A 22,293-nucleotide genomic window follows, 5' to 3' on the forward strand; every position below is an offset into this window, starting at 1 on the left:
CCTAGTGGGTTCACATCAAAGAGTTAACTCTCATTAGGGTTGGCTAAGTGCAACTCTCTGGACTCGACCCTTGTATATGTATCTCTTCTCTTCTCTTAGTGGGTTCACATCGAGGAGTTAACTCTCATTAGGGTTGGCTAAGTGCAAATCTCTGGACTTGACCCTTGTATATGTATCTCTTCTCTTCTCTTGTCTTTCCTTCTTGGGTGCAAGGTAGCATGTTATTCTTAAAATTATTTGATTGATTTGTATTTCATATATTCACGCAAATAGGTAGAACAAACTATGAAATTTTCAATGTATCTAGAAAATGTGTTGCGCCTTTTTTTGTGGGGAAAGGATCTACACAATTGATAGAGTGTACTAAACATGTGAGAGAGAGGGAGAGAGAGAGCATGTAGTAGCTTGCTATTGGCTATTAATGTCAAGACAAAAAGAGGGAGGGAGGGAGAGAATAGCCAAAGTATATACTTGTGTGTGTGTGTGTGTGTGTGTGTGTGTGTGTGTGTGTGTGAGAGAGAGAGAGAGAGAGAGAGAGAGAGAGAGAGATAGAGAGAGAGAGAGAGTATAGCCACAAAAAATACCAAGTGCTACCTATTCCCTTGAGAGCATGATAGTTGTATAGAGTAGGATTCCTCTTACCTACCTCAGTGGAGTCTCATTGAGGGGCTGAATTATCGACTTGATAAGTAATGTCCAAAGATTTCATTCCAATTGAAGTAGAGGGTTCCATCCTCCAATTGAAGTAGAGGGTTCCATCCTACAAAAAAACCTGAATTTCATTATGAATTCATGGCTTTCTTGATGGCATTGTATGAATTTTACTTATAAAGGATACAATAGTTCAGAAAAGAGTTCTAGATGTATCGGTAGCATGTATACTACGATGGATTTAGAGTACATATATTCATTTAGACTTCATATTAATCTGTATGATTTACTTGATTGATTTTTATTTCATTTTCATAAAAATAGGCAAATCAAACTATGAAATTTAAAATGTATCTAGAAAACGTGTTGCACCTTCTTTTGTGTGGGGAAAGGATCTACACAATCAAAACAGATTGTACTAGATAGGTGAGAGGGAGGGATAGAGATCAGGTAGCAGTTTGCTATTGGCTAATGATGTCAAGACAAAAAGAGGGAGAGAATAGCCAAAGCATAGACCTATGTGTGTGGGGGGGGTCCGAACTGTTGACTTCATAAGTAATGTTCTAAGACAATTAAAGTAGAGGGCTCCACCCTACAAAATAAACCTTAATTTCATTATGAATTCATGTCTTTCTTGGCATTGTATGAATTTTACTTGTAAAGGATAACAGTTCAAAAAATAGTACTAGACACATATAGGTAGCATGTATACTACAATGGATTTAGAGTACATATATTCACTTAAACTAAATATTAATCTTCATGATTTAATTTATTGATTTATATTTCATTTATCATTTAATTAATTGATTTATATTTCATAAATATTAATCTTTTATGATTTAATTGATTGATTTATATTTCATATATTCACACTAATAGGCAAATCAAACTATGAAATTTGCAATGTATCTAGAAAACGTGCTGTATCTTCTTTTGTAGGGAAAGGATCTACACAATCGACAGAGTGTATTGGACGTGAGAGGGAGGGAGAGAGAGCAGGTAGCAGATTTCTATTTACATCTATTGATGTCAAGACAAACAGAGGGAGAGAGAGAGAGCATAGCCAAAGTACAAACCTCTGTGTGTGTGTGTGTGTGTGTGTGTGTGTGTGTGAGTGAGAGAGAGAGAGAGAGAGAGAGAGAGACAGAGAGGTATTAACGTCAGTAGAATGCAACACAAGGGCATATACGACCAACAGTGGGACTTGAACTCGTGTGTGTGTGTGTGTGTGAGTGTGTGTGTGTGTGAGAGAGAGAGAGAGAGAGAGTATAGCCATAGAAAATGCCAAGTGCCACCTATTCCTTTGAGAGCATGATAGTTGTATATAGTGGGATTCTTCTTCACCTGCCCTCAATAGTGTCGCATTGTGGGGATGAATTGTCGACTTGATAAGTAATATCCTAATACTTCATTCCAATTGAAGTAGAGGGCTTCATCCTATAAAAAAACTTGTACCCATGCACACACACAACATGCACCCATTGTGAATGTGAATAATCTAAAAACACATGTGCATGTACTTGCTCTCAAACACACACCAACACATGCACAATCAAGAAATACACACATCCACATGTGCACAGACCACTTACACTTGCACACACACCCACACGTGCACACAAACTTATATGTGTACACACTTTTTTACACATGGACATGCACCCCCATGCACACATAGTCTCTCTCTCTCTCTCTCTCTCTCTCTCTCTCTCTCTCTCTCTCTCTCTCTCTCTCTCACACACACACACACACACACATTTTCCCCTCTCTCTTTCAAATTTTCTCTTTTAATTTACTACCCCTTCTACATCTGCCCCCCTTTCTCTTTTAAATTTTCTAAACTTGGTTGTTTACACCATAACACCCTAAACCAAATAGAGCCAAGAGACATCTTCAAAATTCATTTTCAAACCCATCAAGGGACACTGTAATGGGTAAAAATCAATGAAGTGAAAGGTTTCTACAAAGGGAACCCCTTTATTTGGGTTTTGAGGTCAAAAATCCTTATCAACCCCATTTTAAGTTTAACAAGGTTTGCCACACCCAATTATATGTTAAAGAATGAGTAATCTACATCAAATGTTAATGATAGACACACCAAACTCATGTATAAACAAGCCATGAAGCAATGGTGTCCAAATCTCAAACTTGGATAGGCTCTTGTAAAGGTCCAACAGATAATTAATGTTTTTTCTCGCTCCAAGAATGTGTGGTAGTGAGCTAGGATGTGCTCCCTAGTGTTTTTATGCATCAATGTATTATGAGATGAAGTAATGTATAGGCAATAGGCCATCTAGAAGCTTTAGGCACGTGCTCCATAACAATTTAAGTGTGTGTGAATACTTATGGCCATGTATATAAGGCAATTTCTCTCATAATGCAAGGACACTCTCCCATTGTGCAATTGAGTTTCCCTCTTACTAAATCTCTCTCTAATATTTTCTCTAATGCATGCTAGTGAGTGTGTGTGAGTGATTGGATGAGACAGGAGGGATTATTTCCCATACTGTAATGCAACAATGTGACAACGCTCGCGGTAGAAGGAAAATGGTAAGCTACCCATGGTGTTGTTGAGCTTGGAGACGTCAAGGGTTACGAGTTTGGCCATTGAAAATATCCCCACAAAACGTTGTGGTGAGTGGTTTGCTCTTTACCATTTTAGAATTAATAAGGTTTAACACACCAATTATATACTAAAGCATGAGTAATCTGTATCAAATGTCAAGGATGGACACACCAAAATCATGTACAACCAAGCTATAAAGCAATGGTGTCCAAATCTCAAACTTGGACAGACGCCCATAAGGGTCTAATAGATAATTAATGGTGTTACCTGCTCCAAGAGCATGTGGTAGTGAGCTAGGATGTGCTCCCTAGTGTTTTAATGCATTAATGTATTATGAGATGAAGTAATGTATAAGAAATAGGCCATCTAGAAGCTTTGGGTGCCTTCTCGACCATAGTTTAAGTGTGTGTGAACACTTATGATCATGTATATAAGGCAATTTCTCTTTGATGCATGGACACTCTCCCATTGTGTAATTGAGCTTTCCCTCCTACTAAACCTCTCTCTAATCGTCTCTCTAATGCATGCTAGTGTGTCACAGGACCCTTTTGTACTTCTGGAAGAATTAATTAAAAATCTCACAAATTATAATTGAAACAAAGAATTGAATTGAAATTGATAATTAAATAACTTAGCATAACACAAAGCAAAAGAATTAGAATAACATCACCATCAAAAGTAAAGGATAGAGAATACGGCACAGTAAACCAGATTGGGTGCAATCTCCCTCCTCAAGTGTGTAGCTCCACTTCCACAACTTGAGTATTTTGAGAATTGTATTCATAATAGCCCAAGGAGCTAAGAATAGATGAGCATACAAAATTGGGCTTGCTTTTCCCACTTTTAGGATATTGCTTTACATATTTTTAATCATATCGAAATCCCTAAGGTTTGTACATATAAAACCTTTGCCCAAATATAATTGCTAGTGGGCCTTGTTACATAAAATAACTTTGTGCGCATTTTCACATATAATAATCTTGTGCACATTTGCACATTCCATTAAGCCGATTCCTGTACACATTTAATGAAGCATTTTTTTCTTCGATTATTAATTCATAAGAAATATGATAAAATATATACCTGCAACATCTTGTGTACATTTGCACATTCCATTATGCCGATTCCTACACACATTAAATCAAGCATATTTTTCTTTGATTATTAATTCATCAAAAATATGATAAAATATATACCTGTCAGTCCTCCCATTTGAGGAAGCAACTGTCCTGAATTGCATAAGAAAAATGTTGAGAGAACACAATTATGTTCGTAGGATTTGATGTCATAACTTGCAAGGTAAACTTAGAGGTCCGAGTATGGCTCAGAGGCACAAAGGCATAGCTCAGAGGTTCTTATGGACATGGAATACCAACAAGAAAACTCGTGTGATACCTAAATTGGTGATCGTCACACTGATTATCAAATAAAAAAATAACATGTATAAAAAATCTACTACATGATTCACATAATAAAATTGATCATCATCTTCACACCACCGCTCAATCCACTAACCATACGACACCTCAATTAGTACCATCGTATAGTGCGACACCTCAATCGCTACCCTCGCACATCTCATGCAGTAGTGTGACACCTCAATCGGTACCCTTGCACTTCTTGTTCCTATACTCGGACGCTAACCACGTTAGTCAAATAATTAATTGAACACATCAATTAATCCCAACATCATCTTGAGATATAGACAATCCATAAGTATTCAAAGAACAGCCACATGCATGTTTGCCAAGTGTTACCTCGGGAATCACCCCTCCATACAAACCAACTCAAATAAACAGTGGAGGCCTCCAAGCTTCCATATACGGGCGTCCCCGACATACAGTTGCATAAACGCATGAGAGGAAGACTAGATCTACACATAATTGCATATGCAATGAACCAATCAAATGAATGTATGTAAGATGAGTCTAAGTGTCCCATACCACATAGGTGTGTTGTACATACACGCATAGGATGGTAGAAGATAGAAGACATAAATGTGTCTGGAGTAAGTATATGAAACCAATCTGATGTCCCATACCACCAGATTAACTCCCTACATCACTTCCTTCAGAATAGAAGTTGAGACAGAGTGGCCAGTTCCCTCTAAAACTTAAATTTCAACACAAATCTAGAAATTTTATTTAAGTTATTGACTTGAAATAATCTTAATGTTGAATTTATGGTTTATTATTTAGGTTCTTAGGTTGGAAAAATATTATAGAAATAGTTATGAAAAGTTTGTATAAAATGAAATGAATATATACATATACATACCTCCATCGTTGTGGTGTGATTGAAATAATCTGTCAAAAACAGTATTAACACTTAAAAGAGACGTGAATCGTTATTACTTCTATGGATAGGGTTATTAAACAAAATCTTATGAGAAACTTATCATCATAAAAATAAAAGTTAAATTGGTTATGGATATAAGGATAGAAAAATGCTAACCTTGAGTTGGCAAGGTTGTTTGAGGGGATGTGAGATTATAAATGAAAATGGATAAATTTGATAAAACACGAATAACTAGTAATGATTCTAACCATCTTGATTAAGTGGACAAGTATATAAATTGGTAATGGATATAAGGATAGGAAAATGCTAATCTTGAGTTGGAAAGGTTGTTTGAGGGGATGTGAGATTATAAATGAAAAATGGATAAATTTGATAGAACACGAATAACTAATAATGATTCTAACCATCTTGATTAAGTGGACAAGTCTAGATGATGAAAGATTAATTTACATTTATAGTTTAAATAGACTTGAATTATAAACAAGAAACTTAAGCGTAAGAGAATCGTACCTTTTATATATTCGATTGCAATGATAATCTACATTGAGAAAAATGAGAAAGAATGCAAATGGATTGAAATATAATTATTCTTTCAATTAAATTATGACTTTATAAGAAATAAAACTTATAGAAGTATGGTTTGAGATTCTATGCACAATTATTTTTAGCATGATCATTATTGTAAGGATAGCAATGAGAAACTTACTTGGAAGGTGTTTGAATCCCTGTCTGGAAGATAAAGCATACATAGAATTATGAAAAGAATTATTCATTACGTTATGAAGGATAGCAACTTACTTGCAAGTGTCAAACAACTTTGTTGGGAGTGGTGGAATCATTTTGAAAGAGAAATATTACTGCACATGCTATATGGTATCAAACAATTTAAAAGTAGTTCCAGGATTCATATATTTTTAAAAAATTTAAAAGTAGTTCCAAGATTCATATATTTTGAATTAATTATTGTCAATGGTAAGCTAGCCATGGCAATGTTGAGCTTGGAGACCTCAAGGGTTACGAGTTCAACCATCAAAAGATCCCCATGAAACGTTGAGGTGAGTGGTTCCCTCTTTGCCATTTTAGGATTACTAAAGGTTTACCACACCTAATTATATGCTAAAGAATGAGTAATCTACATCAAATGTCAATAAAATCATATACAAATAAGCCATAAGCAATGGTGTCTAAATCTCAAACTTGGATGGTTGTCAATAATGGTTCGACAGATAATTGATGGTGTTTCTTGCTGTAAGACAGTGTGATAGTGAGTTAGGATGTGCTCCCTAGTGTTATAATTCATCAATATATTACGAGATGATGCAATATATGAGCAATAGGCCATCTCAAAGATTTGGGTGCTTGCTTGATCATAGTTCAAATGTGTGAACACTTATGGCCATATATATAAGGCAATTTATCTCATAATGCAAGGACACTCTCCCATTGTGCAATTGAGCATTCCCTCTCACTAAACATTTCTCTAATCTTCTCTCTAATGCATGCTAGTAAGTGCACGTGAGTGATTTGATATGAAGGAGGGAATGGTGGCCCTAGTGCAATATGGTAGTGTGACAATGCTTGTGGGAGAAGATGAATGGTAAGCTACTCATGGTGGTAATGATCTTGGAGACCTCAAGGGTTACGAGCTCGGTCATCGGAAAGATCCCCATGACCCGTTAAGCTGAGTGGTTCTCTCTTTACTATCTCTTAGCCTTAACACTTTTGGCATATGCTATCGAGGAGCAATCCTTTGGCTTTATCATTTGTTTTTCTCTAGTTTATGATTTAACCATTGCTCACACTCTTGAATAGTGGAGTGCCACAAACGAGAGTTGGATTTAATGGAGCTTTGTGTAAGTTTTATGTGAATTTTGCTCACTTTTAACTCTTTAAGAGAGTGTTTGAGCCTAATTTATTGCTTGATTTATTATTTTCATGGTGTTTGGAGTGATTAATGGTGTTAGTAGAGCATGCATGTCGATGAAAATAGGTTTGGTTTGCACAAATGGTATCAAGTGAGAGATTAGCATTGCATTTTTTCTTTCTTTTATGCTTGAACATATGGTTTTTTTGTTTAATTTTAACTTAAATTTTGTGTTTTTTATTATTTTTAAGTGCATTAGATTGTTAGTAACAATTATAAGAAGCTTAATTATTATTTAAAAAAACCATGAAAAAACTCCTAAAATTCACTAATTACTCTTAATGGACTGGTTTGTTTCATTAAGGGGGTGATTAATGAATCTCAAGAGTCAAAAAATAAAAAACGTGTTTTTGTGTCCATTTTGATCATATAGGTTGTTGAAATTAGTGTTTTTGATCATATAGGTTGTTGAAATTAGTGTTTTTGAGTGTTTTGAGAGCATTTAGATGCATCAAAACACCCAATTACATCATGTTTTTCATCATTTTGTGAACTCGTGCTCTCTTTTGCCTCATTACACTAAGAAAAAAAAGGGTATAAATTAATCCTTCATTAATATTTTATTATAAATTAATGACACAATAAACTAATTTGCATACAATGCTTCCCATCATCGAAGTATTGGTATGAGTCCTTTCAAAGCTCTTTATGGTTGTAAATAGTTTAGCATTTTCATTAGTAATCTATTGATATGAAACATTGTGTGAATTAATTCATGGTGGTTAAGGATTAATTGAGCCATAAAGAGGAAGAAATCAACATAAGTGTTAATCTTGATTAGTACTTAAGCTAGTTTTTACACAACTCATTAGTGTTAATTAGAGCTTAGCTATCATGTATTCAATGCATGTGTAAGAGATGTGTAAGAGGGGAATGGGAATAAACCAAGAAAAGCCTACAAGTTGTCATGTACATTGAATGAGGTGTAATAAGGAGTGTTGACTTTTGTCCCACTTTTTAGGAAAACCGCCGTTTTGAAATTTTCCACTTGTGAAAAAACTACCTTAACCAAAATGGAAATTATCCCTTAGTGAAAAAACTCTTTCCATGCGGGCAGTTTAGGAAGGGGAGTTTCTCATGGGTTGAAAGATGTCCTAGGCCATAACAAGGAGCTTCACACAGCTCAAGGGATGCCCATAAACATGTTGCTTGGAAAATATCCAAATATATGAAAACATTTGATGGCTCCATGGACCCATATGAGTTCATGCAAGTGTTTGAACATCATTGTGATACTTTTAGAGCTATGGACTACCCATCTAAGGTTCAAGCTTTTATATTATACTTAATGGGAAAAGACAGTCGATGGTTTACCACACTGCAGCTCAAGATCAACATTAATTTCAGAACTTTGACAGCAACTTTCATCTATGGATTCTCAAGACAATTTCACTTGGTGGTGTGCATCATGTGAACTTTACTCAATTGAGTTGAAAATTTTTGAAACCTTATGAGATTTTATCCTTTGGATAAAAACTCTACATTGACAGTGTAAACCATGGGAAAATTTGAATGATGCTTAATTGAAACAATGTTTTATGATGGGACTAAAAACTTTTGACCATTGTTGTTGCAAAGAGGCTATTAGGTTGGATGACAACATGCTGGATGATGATTTGGAAGTAAGGAGCCCCTCAACCAAAGAAAGGGTTATAAATAAGATGATTTCAGATCTCACCACTTAACATCTTTACACCGCTTTGATGGGGAGAGAAGTCTGGGAACAACAAAATCTAAAACCTCTTCCACATGGGGGCATAAATCCAATGCTTTTATATTGTAATCATTGCAAACACAACCATGAAACCGCAGTTTGTCCTAAGGTTTTGCACAAACAATTGAACCAAATCAATCACAAACACAAGTTGTACAACAACCTTGGTGGAACAATGTTGCACATTTAACTCAATAAAATATGGCACAAATGAATCAATGCGAGACACAAAACCCTCCAACCTTATAAATCCAAGAACTCACATTAGAAAGTCTAGTGGCCTTGGCCCAGAATGAGACCAAAGAAGGAGTAGAAATTGTTAAGGACGTGACAAGACTGTCACTCCAGTGCTTTTACTATCATGGACCACATAAGATAGTAGATGTCTCTGTCTGGAATACCTTGTCTCTAGCTATCAACACTTTGAAACCCCTATGTGAGCAATGTGTGTTAAACCACTTATTCAAAGACAGTCATATACTTAAAACAACAAAACGAGACATAATAGAATCAACACCACTAAATATTGTTAGTGTGCATAATGGACGGTTAACCACTATACCATTGAATGTGCTAACACAACTGCAAGCAAATGTGCAAACTAAAACAAAATTTTCGAATGCTAAAACTTCAACATGGGTCAAGGAAAATGTTATACCACATCAGACTAGTGAGGATCCAAAGTTTAAGGATAAATCCCAAAAATCAAAATAGAAACTAAATGGAGAGAAAAAACCTTACGACAACCAAAAACTCAACCATAGAAAAGGAATCTAGAACATCAAAAACCAAATAAAATCAATGGCAAGTAGAAGGTGAAGGTCGAGACAAGCTAAATTGAGAATAGGAAAATCAAAACAATCTCACCAAAGGGACTTAAGTCAAATTAGAATGTAGGAACATCCACCATCCAAGAAGAAACATTAAAACTTGCATGTGAAACTATTGATGATGGTAGTAAAAATCAAGTTTTGCTAGCAGACAAAGAGAGTGAGATGCAAGTTCTATATGGACGGACACAAACAAAAACTTAAAATAAACCTTTATTCTATGCTAACACATGGAAAAATAAGGGATTAGAAGCACGTGCACCCTCTCAACCACATGAAGAATAATTGACTCCATACTTCTGACAATGAGAGCATAATGAGACTTTTTAATTGGTGCACCAAGTCACCCGGTTGACTCCTCCTCATCGACATTTTAGATGTTCATGTAAGAGAAATAAGACCAAATGGAGGAGTATCAATTTCCCTTTCAACATGAGCCAGATTTTCCAAATGAAACTCAACGTTTGAGATAAGATGACTAGAGAGACCTTAATGTGTTGTATGGAGGTAGAACAATGTCATTAGCTTGTCATAATGATAAGCTAAAACAAAACGAAACCGACAGTGTCCATGCAAATGAGACACAAATGTCAACACAAATAATGAGAAGGAATAAACTATATACATCTTTGTACACAAATAGTGTTGTGGATCATGGCAATGACCTTCAAACCCATGATCAATCGTCGATGCATAAATATAGACCTGAAAAGGCTCTAAGCTGAGGGCTGATGATCCAATAAATGAATATGGAAGTAAATGGTCATCATTCACACTGAAACATTTATGCTACGTCTTGAGGATCCAATCCACATTTGGCTAGATTTCCTAGTGGGTAAAAGCATTCAATAAAAACAAGTAGTGAGATTACTCACAATTCTATTTCAGGAATAATTTAGGCATCTTTAGGTAAACTCATGCTTACTCCTAGACAAATGAATGTGTTGGATGCTGATGGGACAAGACCTCGAAGTCTAGGGTTATATCTCACACACAGTTCTTACTCAGGATGATAGCATTGAATTTGAATTTCAAGTTATCCTTGAGGAGCAAGAAGAGGTTGTCCTTGGTGGTGATTAGTTTTAGTCAACACACCTAGTACTCTATTGATGAAACAAAGCAAACCATCTTCTTGGATACCCCTGAAACATCCTTCGCATTATTCTTTACAAGATGACCAGATGAGCCCTTACCTAAAAATGAAAATGTAGAGTTTGAACTCATCTTACCACCAGAGTTAGAATAGTTGAAAGATCAACCCTTGAATCTTTAGAACCTAAGACTCGAGAACCTAAATCACTTAAATGGATTTCTAGAATAGAAATTGGCTTTGAGAAAAGCTTGGGAGTCCAAACCATCCAATCTTAAATCTATCCTTATTACAACCAAAATAATGCCATTCCTAAAATAGAAATTGGCTTTGAAACAATCTTGGAGTCCAAACCATCCAATCTCAAATCTATTCTTGTAGGTAAATTAATCTCATGTGTAAGATTCCTCCCCAGCCTCTCAAGATGTCTAGTATCTTTCCCTGTAATCAAATCCCTCTTTAGATATATAAAAGATCTTGTTTCTACCTATTTTGGCTTAGAGAGAGAAAATATTCTAGAGAGAGATTATTCAGATTTTAGATATTTTTGGATGGAAAAATATATCTTATTATTAAAATTTTCAGAAGGTGCATTAGAAATCAATTATAATCTGTTCAAAAGGCCTTATCCTAGGGGTTCAGATTTTTTGAAAATTTTAAATTAAGGTTTTGAGAGGCCAATCAAATTCATCCAAATGTGTGGAGGAGATAAATAGAAGAAATAAAGAAAATCCTCCCAAAAATGAGTAAATACTCACATAAGATGAAGAGTGGACTAAGGACCAAAGGAAATACTAAAAAAATGAATTTTTGACACCTCAGAGTGGGGATTCCCCCTCATGAAGGAGGCGCCTATTTCTCTCCTCTCTCCTAATTCAAGTCTAGTTCCAAAAAGTAAGCTAAACTGATCCAAAAATGGTCAAAATTTGACCAAACTGATCTGAGAAATTCTAGAATCAGTTTGCTTGGTTAGAAGCTCACTTTTTCCTATAAATAGAAGCCTCCCCCTTTGTTGAAGCTTAATAGTGTTTTATGCACTATTACTCTACTCCTCCCCCCACCAGAGCCAAAAACTGTGAATTTCTTAATAATTCATTAGTTTTTGGCCTTTCTCTCTTCTAAAGAACTGGTGGCCACTCTTGTTGCAAACAACAATAGATCCCTCAAACCATCAAGCCAAAGGAAAGCTCCCAAAATTTCATGTAAGTTAGAAATCCTATTTTTTCTTTATTCTTTTGATGGTTTTCTACTTTTTTGTTATCTTTAAAGTGATAATCTAATGCTATGCCTTGCTGGAAAGGCTTTCCCCCTCTCTCATTCTTAAATTCAGCCCTTCTTTATCCTAGTTAAGTAATCAAATTGTTTGAATTAAACTTTTCATATTGTTTCTCTTTTAAAAGTGGAATTTGATTAGTTTAGAATGCTTTAAACAAATTGGGGATAATTTTTAAGTAAATTAAGAATAGAAAAAATTAAAAAATGGTCAGCCATACAAAGGAGGTTATGGCAAAATTTTCTTAAATTTTGTGAAATAAGTATTACCTTTTATTATTCAAAACGAGTAATCCCCATCGTTTGTGCATTCTAAAAGTATTATTTTCATTCTATGCATAGAAAAATGCATAGTAGAAATATTTTCATAACAAAAGTGTTATTTCTATTAGAGTTAAATTCTATGCATAGAAAGATGCATATTGGTTTTTTTTAATTATAAAAGAGTGATTTTCATTATATTTAAATTCTATGCATAGAAGGATGCATATTGGTTACTTTTTATTATTATAAAAGAGTGATTTTCATTAGATTTAAATTCTATGCATAGAAAGATGCATATTGATTATTTTTTTATTATAAAAGTGTGATTTTCATTAGATTTAAATTCTATGCATAGAAAGATGCATATTGATTTATTTTTTTATAAAAGTGTTACTTTCACCAATATTGATTTTTGTGCATAAAATGATGCATAAAAGAATTTTTTTATTGTAAAAGTGTTACTTTCATCATTATTGATTTTTATGCATAAAATGATGCATAAAAGAATTTTTTTTATTATAAAAGTGTTACTTTCATCAATATTGATTTTTATGCATAAAATGATGCATAAAAGAATTTTTTTATTATAAAAGTATTACTTTCATCAATATTGATTTTTATGCATAAAATGATGCATAAAAGATTTTTAAAAAAAATAAAAAAGTGTTACTTTCATCAATATTGATTTTCATGCATAAAATGATGCATAAAAGAATTTTCTTTATTATAAAAGTGTTACTTTCATCAAAATTGATTTTTTTTTTGCATAAATAGATGCATAAAAGAATTTTCTTTTATATAAAAGTGTTATTTCCATAGAAGTTGGATTTCATGCATAAATAGATGCATACAGAATTTTTATATCAAAATAAGAGTTCTCTTTAATCCTAGGTTTGAATCCCATGAATATTGGAAAATGAATAAGTAAATACTCAGTGAAGGAAAATTATACCATTTCATATGCTCTAGGATGGTAATGAGAAAATTTAGAAAAACTATCGAAGTCGGAATTTTAGATAAATGATTAATTTATTCCTCATAGGAATAGCAAAATACTCAATGAATAAAATTCATTGAGTATTTATCTAAAATTCCGATGAGGAATTTTAGATAAATGATTAATTTATTCCTCATAGAATAGCAAAATACTCAATGAATGAAATTCAGTAAAGTAGTAATTGAAATATTACCCTTCGAGAAAGATAGTTCAAGGAGAATCTTTCCAGACTCGAACCCTGAATCAGACTATGACCGAGACTTAATCTCCTTCGTCAGTTTCAAGAAAAGATGATGTGACTAGTTCAGTAATCTACACTCAAATCCCCTCCACCCCCCCCCCTCCCCCCGATTCTGAGACTAAGTTGAGACCCATTGATTTTGATCTTAGGAACAAGGTTATAGAATTTGAGGAATTCTATTGGAATTTTAGACGTGCGATTTAGAAGTATTGGGATATGAAATTAAGATATACTCATTGTATTTAAAAGAAAATCAAAACTAAATACTTGCATTGATAAAATCTTAACTTCTTCAACCCAAGGGCAGATGGGGGCAGATGGAACTCCAACTTGAAGAAATCCTTGATGTTCAAGAAAAGGTTCTCAGGAACAGAATTCTAAGAGAATTATTGGTCAAATGGAAGTTCTATCCTTTTGAAGATGCCACCTGGGAGAAAGAAGCCGAACTATTACGAGATTATCCCCAATTTGCGAGATGAGGACATCTCGCGTTTTTCAAGTGGGAGAGAATGTAAGATTCCTCCGCAGCCTCTCAAGATGTCCAGTACCTGTAATCAAATCCCTCTTCAGATATATAAAAGATCTTGTTTCTACCTATTTTGGCTTAGAGAGAGAGAAAATATTCTAGAGAGAGGTTATTCAAATTTTAGATATTTTTGGATGGAAAAATATCTCTTATTAAAATAAATTCCCCCGAAATAGAAGTTCAAAACGATTTTCAGAAGGTGCATTAGAAATCAATTATAATCTGTTCAAAAGGCCTTATCCTAAGGGTCCAGATTTTTTGAAAATTTTAAATTAAGGTTTTGAGGGGCCAATCAGATTTAGCCAAATGTGTGGAGGAGATAAATAGAAGAAATACAGAAAATCCTCCCAAAAATGAGTAAATACTCACATAAGATAAAGAGTGGACTAAGGACCAAAGGAAATACTAAAAAAATAAATTTTTGACACCTCAGAGTGGGGATTCCCCCTCATGAAGGACGCGCCTATTTCACGTGTGGTGGAGTTTTAAATTTGCAAATATTGAGATATTTCATCTCTCCTCTCTCCTAATTCAAGTCTAGTTCCAAAAAGTAAGCTAAACTGACCCAAAAATGGTCAACAATTGATCAAACTGATCTGGAAAATTCTAGAATCAGTTTGCTTGGTTAGAAGCTCACTTTCTCCTATAAATAGAAGCCTCCCCCTTTGTTGAAGCTTAATAGTGTTTTATGCACTATTACTCTACTCCTCCCCAGAGCTAAAATTTGTGAATTTATTAATAATTCATTAGTTTTTGACCTTTCCCTCTTCTAAAGAACTGGTGGCCACTCTTGTTGCAAACAAGAGTAGATCCCTCAAACCATTAAGCCAAAGGAAAGCTCCCAAAATTTCATGTAAGTTAGAAATCTTACTTTTTCTTTATTCTTCTAATGGTTTTCTAATTTTTTGTGATCTTTAAAATGATAATATGATGCTATGCCTTGCTGGAAAGGCTTTCCCCCTCTCTCATTCTTAAATTCAGTCCTTCTTTATCCTAGTTAAGTAATCAAATTGTTTGAATTAAATTTTTCATATTGTTTCTCTTTTAGAAGTGGAATTTGATTAGTTTAGAATGCTTTAAACAAATTGGGGATAATTTTTAAGTAAATTAAGAATAGGAAAAATTGAACAATGGTCAGCCATATAAAGGAGGTTATGGTGAAATTTTCTTAAATTCTATGAAATAAGTATTACCTTTTATTATTCAAAAAGAGTAATCCCCATCGTTTGTGTATTCTAAAAGTGTTTTTTTCATTCTATGCATAGAAAAATGCATAGTAGAAATATTTTTATTACAAAAGTGTTATTTCTATTAGATTTAAATTCTATGCATAGAAAGATGCATATTGGTTATTTTTTTAATTATAAAAGAGTGATTTTCATTAGATTTAAATTCTATGCAGAGAAGCATGCATATTGGTTACTTTTTATTATTATAAAAGAGTGATTTTCATTAGATTTAAATTCTATGCATAGAAAGATGCATATTGATTATTTTTTTATTATAAAAGTGTGATTTTTATTAGATTTAAATTCTATGCATAGAAAGATGCATATTGATAATTTTTTTATTATAAAAGTGTGATTTTCATTAGATTTAAATTCTATGCATAGAAAGATGCATATTGATTATTATTATTTATTATAAAAGTGTTACTTTCATCAATATTGATTTTTATGCATAAAATGATGCATAAAAGAAATTTTTTTATTATGAAAGTGTTACTTTCATCATTATTGATGTTTATGCATAAAATGATGCATAAAAGAATTTTTTTTAAATATAAAAGTGTTACTTTCATCAATATTGATTTTTATGCATAAAATGATGCATAAAAGAATTTTTTAAATAAAAGTGTTACTTTCATCAATATTCATTTTTATGCATAAAATGATGCATAAAAGAATTTTTTATTAATATAAAAGTGTTACTTTCATCAATATTGATTTTTATGCATAAAAGAATTTTTTAAATTATAAAAGTGTTACTTTCATCAATTTTTTTGCATTAATAGATGCATAAAAGGATTTTCTTTTATATCAAAGTGTTATTTCCATAGAAGTTGGATTTCATGCATAAATAGATGCATACAAAATTTTTATATCAAAATAAGAGTTCTCTTTAATCCTAGGTTTGGTAATGAGAAAATTCAAAAAAACTATCGAAGTCGGAATTTTAGATAAATGATTACTTTATTCCTCATAGGAATTCGTGACTAGTTTTGAATTCAGTTAAGCAAAATACTCAATGAATGAAATTCAGTAAAGTAGTAATTGAAATATTACCCTTCGAGAAAGATAGTTCAGGGAGAATCTTTCTAGACTCGAACCCTGAACCAGACTATGAAAGAAAGTAACAGGGGTGGGTTAGTCCCTCACCAAGGGAGTGGCTCATGAAGGAGTCACCACTTAGCATCTCGCGGGAGAAGCTCACCATTGATTCTTGGAACAAATAACATTATCATGAATGAGCCATAATCCCATTTACATTGGTATTTATAATCCACCCAAGAGTTCACACCTACTTACTAGTTGTCCATGGCCTTGGGCCCATAATGCTTTCTTACAAACCATCCCTTCCCCAATGGTTTCGTCCTCGAAACCTCAAATGAATACCCCAAATTCGGAGAAGAATGTTCCATGTGGCTGAATTTACACCAACCCATATTGCTCTATCAATGCTTCATATCCCTCCAATGCTGAAATAGGTTGCCATGAAGCTTCTTCCTTAGGTAAACCTTTCCATTGAACAAGATACTCCACCAAGGTACGAGTGCGAAGTACCTTTTTCCTTGTACCCAAGATAGCTTCTGGAATGTATTCAATCATTCCCTCTTCATTCATTGGAGGTAACTCATCAACCATTTGATCGATCATACCCACATATCCTTTCAAGTGAGAGACATGAAACACATCATGAATCTTTGTTGTAGATGGAAGTAAGAGTTGATATGCAACCTCCCCAACTCTTCGTATCACTTGATAAGGACCATAATAGCGATGAGCTAGTTTGGTGTTGGTGCTTCCCTTCAAAGACGCATATCTTGACTTTGGTATTCTCAAAAGAACCCAATCTCCCACTTTGAATTCCAATGGTCTTCGATGAACATTGGCATATTGTCTCATTTTCTCTTGTGCAACCTTCAAATTACTTTTGCATTGTTGCAACAAAGTTTGCATCCTTTCAGCTTCCTCCTTGGCATTATGATTAGAAGTCTCATATGTACCCACCAACATAGGCAAATTGACCTTGTAACCATATAAAGCCTCAAAGGGTGACATGCCAATGCTCACATGATATGTTGAGTTGTAAGCAAACTCAGCCAAAGGTAACCAATCATCCCATGTGCTTTGAGTATCATGACAATAGTGGCATAGATATGTTTCCACCCATTTGTTTACTCTTTCTGTTTGACCATCGGTTTCGGGATGATAGGCGGTGCTTGGAGTAAGCTTGGTTCCCATATATTCAAACAATGTTCTCCAAAAAGTGCTCATGAATTTGACATCGCGATCACTCACAATTTGTGACGGCATACCATGCAACTTGAAAACCCCATCAACAAATTGCTTGGCAACATTTTGGGCTGAATATGTGACCTTGGAAGGAATGAAATGGGCCACTTTGGTCAATCTATCCACCACAACATACAAGCTGTCCCACCCTTTCTTTGTGCGCGGAAGGTTAGTAATGAAATCCATTGATATATGACTCCATTTGCCTTCGGGAATGGGCAATAGCTGAAGCAAACCTCCCGGTTTATGTGTAGGATCCTTGTTCAATTGACATGACCGGCACCCACTTACATAAGCATGAATGCTCTTCCACATCCCCTTCCAAAAGAAACTTTTCCTTATTGCATCAAAGGTTTTGTAGACACCCAAATGACCAGCCATAGGAGTACAATGCATCTCTTCCATGATCTTCTTGATAAATGATGAAGTAGGAACCAAGTAGACTTTTCCTTTGTAGTAGAGGAGACCATTTTTCAGCTCATAATGGGGTAACTCTTCACATACACCTTGCTGTAATTTCTGCACTATTTGTGAGGTTTCTTCATCAAACAAGTACTCTTCTTGTATCTCCATGATCCAATCTTTATGCACCTCAGAAATAGCATACAATGAGCAGGCCCACATACGAGACAAGGAATCGGCAACCACATTTTCTTTGCCCTTTGTGTATGTGATTTCAAAATCATAGTTTGGTAGTGTTGCTACCCACCTTCTTTGCTTAGGAGACAAATTGGGTTGTGTGAGGAAATACTTCAGCACCCTATGATCACTTCTCACATAAAAATGACTCCAATATAAGTAATGGTACCATTTCTTGATAGCATGGAGTATAGCAATCATCTCTTGCTCATACACATGGAGTTCTCTTTCTTTGTCATTCAGCTTTCTACTTTCATAAGCAATGACTCCATGGTCTTGGTAAAGTACCGCACCAATCCCTCTTCTACTTGCATCTGCCCTTATTGTGAAAGGTTTGGTGAAGTCTGGACATACCAAAATAGGTGCTGATGTGAGCATCTTCTTCATATCTTCAAAGCTTTTGTTGGCAATGGCATCCCAAAATAAGGTTTCCTTCTTCAATTTGTCCGTCATTGGGGCTGCAATTTCTGCATAATGGGCAATAAAGCGCCTATAGAATGAAGATAACCCCAAAAATCCCCTCAATTGAGTAGTGTTTGAAGGAACCGGCCAATTCCTAATACATTCCACTTTCTTTGGATCCACACAAATGCCATCCTTGCTCACAATGTGACCCAAATATTCCACCTCATGTGCCATGAAGGTACATTTTGTCTCCTTAACATACAACTTGTTTTGCCTCAAGACCTCCAAAACCTCTTTCACGTGCTTCAAATGCACTTCCTCATCTTTGCTATAGATAAGTATGTCGTCGAAAAAGACCAATACAAACTTGTAGAGGAAAGGTTGAAGCACTTTGTTCATCAATGCTTGAAAGTTGCCGGTGCATTGCATAATCCAAACGGCATAACCATGAATTGGTAAAGACCCCTTTCCGTACGAAATGCTGTTTTGAACTCATCACCACTTTTCATCCTTATTTGATGGTATCCGGAACGCAAATCAATCTTTGAAAAGCATGTGGCACCCTTCAACTCATCCAAAAGATCATCCACCCTTGGTATTGGAAATCGATTTTTGATGGTGATCTTATTCAAATCACGGTAATCAATGCACATGCAGAAAGTACCATCCTTTTTCTTCACAAGTAGGACCGGAGAAGCAAAAGGAGATTGACTTGGTTCAACCCATCCCATGTCAATGAGTTCTTTGACTTGCTTTGCCACCTCTTCCTTTTCAACCTTTGACAAACGATAGGGAGGCTTGTTGCTTGGTTTGGCATTTGGTTCCAAATCAATAGCGTGATCAACACTCCTCTTTGGTGGCATTGATTTTGGCATGGTAAACACATCTTCATAATCCTTGAGTAGCTTAACCATGTCCACATTTTCGATGCAATCCTTTTTGCTATTATCTTCCTCTTTGCAAAGCTGTAGTACATAAACATAGCCCTCTTTCTTGAACTCTTTCTTCATTTGAGTAGCATTGATCATGAAGAGCTTGGACCCTTGCATTCCATTCAATGTAATAACCCCTCCATGATGTACAAAACTCATGAAACTTTTCTGTAAGTTCATGGTAAAAGAGTTCAAAGTGGACAGCCAATCACATCCAAGTACTATGTCAATTGGTCCCAACTCAATCACCAAAAGATCAACTTTGCAAGAGTAGTTCTTGGACAACTCCAATTCTGTACTTTGACACTTCATATTGCAACCCATTGAATCACCATTGGCCACTTGCACCATGTGCTTGTTTGGTAAAGAAGTTGGTTGCATTTTGAGAGTGTTCAAAGACCTTTTATTGACAAAACTATGCGTGCTTCCAGTATCAATGAGTGCATATGCTGTTCTTCCATTCACCTTGATCTTCAATCTCAATGTGTTGGCACCCTTACTTCCCGCATAAGCATCATGAGAGATTGTACACAAGGTAGTATGTGCACTATTGTTTTCATCCCACACGCATAGAGGCATCCCATCATCCATTTTGTCATGAGCAAGCTTTAGTTTCCCACCCGGATCAAAAGGAAACTCGGGATTTTCTTCATCAAAACTATCATCATGAGAACCTCCACCCTCATGAGGATCTCCCCATCCTAAGGCATCGTTGCATTCAAGGAATTCCTCCTCCTCATGATTAGCATTGTCCTCAGTGATAATGTAGCTTATGGAAATATCCTTGGATTTGCATACTTTGAAGTGATCCTTGTTCCATTTTTCTCCACATTTGAAACATAGACCTTTGAGCCGCCTCATTTCATGCAAACGGTCCTCCTTGATAACCTTGCTTTTTGAACCCCCATTTGCTGGCTTGGACTCATTGTATGTAGCTTTGTTGGACATAAATGGTGGTTTAAATGGAAGTCTATTAGACCCTCTACCATACACGGTAGGAAATCTTGGAAGATTAGGTCTTGTGTTTGCATGAGAACCCATTTCAGTCCTTGTGATCACTTCCCCTTTAATATTCCCTTTGCTAGCCCACTTTGTGAAGTACTTCTCTTCATGAATTTCTGCAAGCATCATTGCCTTCTTCAAAGTGGCGGATTCATGAGACTTGACATCACCACCAATAGGAGCTTTCAAGCCCCTTATATACTTGACAACAAGATAATGCTCATCAAAGTCGTCCAAGTATAATAGAAGCTTTAGAAACTTGTGAGAATATTCCTTCACGGTAGTGATTTGCTCTAGCTTGTCCCATTCCACAATGTGATTGTCCCTTTGCATGCGAGAAGTAAACTCTTCTGCCATGTCATTCTTGAATTCTTCCCAAGTAGTGATGACATAACCATGAGATTGCTTCCTCCTCCACCAAGTGTGAGCAAAACCTTCAAGATGAAGTGAGGCGAAGTAGACTTTGGCAATCTCGCTCCTTGGGCTGATTTCGAAGTAGAGATCCATCTTGTTTGCCCACTCTTCAAAGTCTTCGATAGAATTTGATTCTCCTTTGAACTTATTAAATATGATTTTGTCCTTCACAGCATTGTCAAAATCACCATGCATTCTTGAACCCCTCTGCCGTGCTCTTGGATCATCAAATCCTCTTCCTTCACCCAAGTGTCTATGCATTTGCTCATCTTCCAATTGCCAATCACCTGCATCTTTAAATCCCTTATGTTCATACCCTCTTCTTGCATCTTGCATAAAGGATGAAGTTCTTGGAATACTGGCATTGGATCTCTCATAAGAAGCATCACCCATAGGTCTCTTGCCCTTGTCCATGTAAGAAGAATGTGGCATCATTTGAGGTGGCATCATTTGTCTTACTTTGTTCTCTTCTGGCATAGAAGGCTTTCCATCATGTTTGGCATCATAATGTACACCATCCATTGCATTCATATCGGCTTCTTGGTTGAGCTTGAGAGGAGCCAATTCACTAATGGCTTTCTCCAAGTCTTTTAACCCTCTTTGCATCACGTCATCCAGGTAGTGGTGTCGCTTGTCGAACCGTTCCATGAGGTGTTCACCAAATTGTTGTTGCCAATTTGTTTGGTTATTTTCAATCCTTTGAAACATACTCTCCATAGCCATTAACATCATGTCCACTGTTAGCGGAGTAGTTCCCAAAGATTGAGGCATTTCCACTGGCTGAGATTCATCTGGAGATGGTGCTTTTATGGTTGAACTTTCTTCATTCCTCGTTGATGAACTCGTTGCCATCATTGCTTCCGGTTGTCTTTGATTATTTTCATTCCGGGCTCCCTTGTTTTGACCTCCTCTAGTCATTTCCATGCGCGCAATTGATTCCTCCTTGCAAAGACCACTTACTTGATTTTTTTTCTCTATTCAAACGGTATCCGATTTGGGTGATCTTTATA

The sequence above is a fragment of the Cibotium barometz genome, chromosome 60 (assembly GCF_041138505.1).
Source record: "Cibotium barometz isolate CiBa-2024 chromosome 60, ASM4113850v1, whole genome shotgun sequence".
Taxonomy (NCBI): Eukaryota; Viridiplantae; Streptophyta; class Polypodiopsida; order Cyatheales; family Cibotiaceae; genus Cibotium; species Cibotium barometz.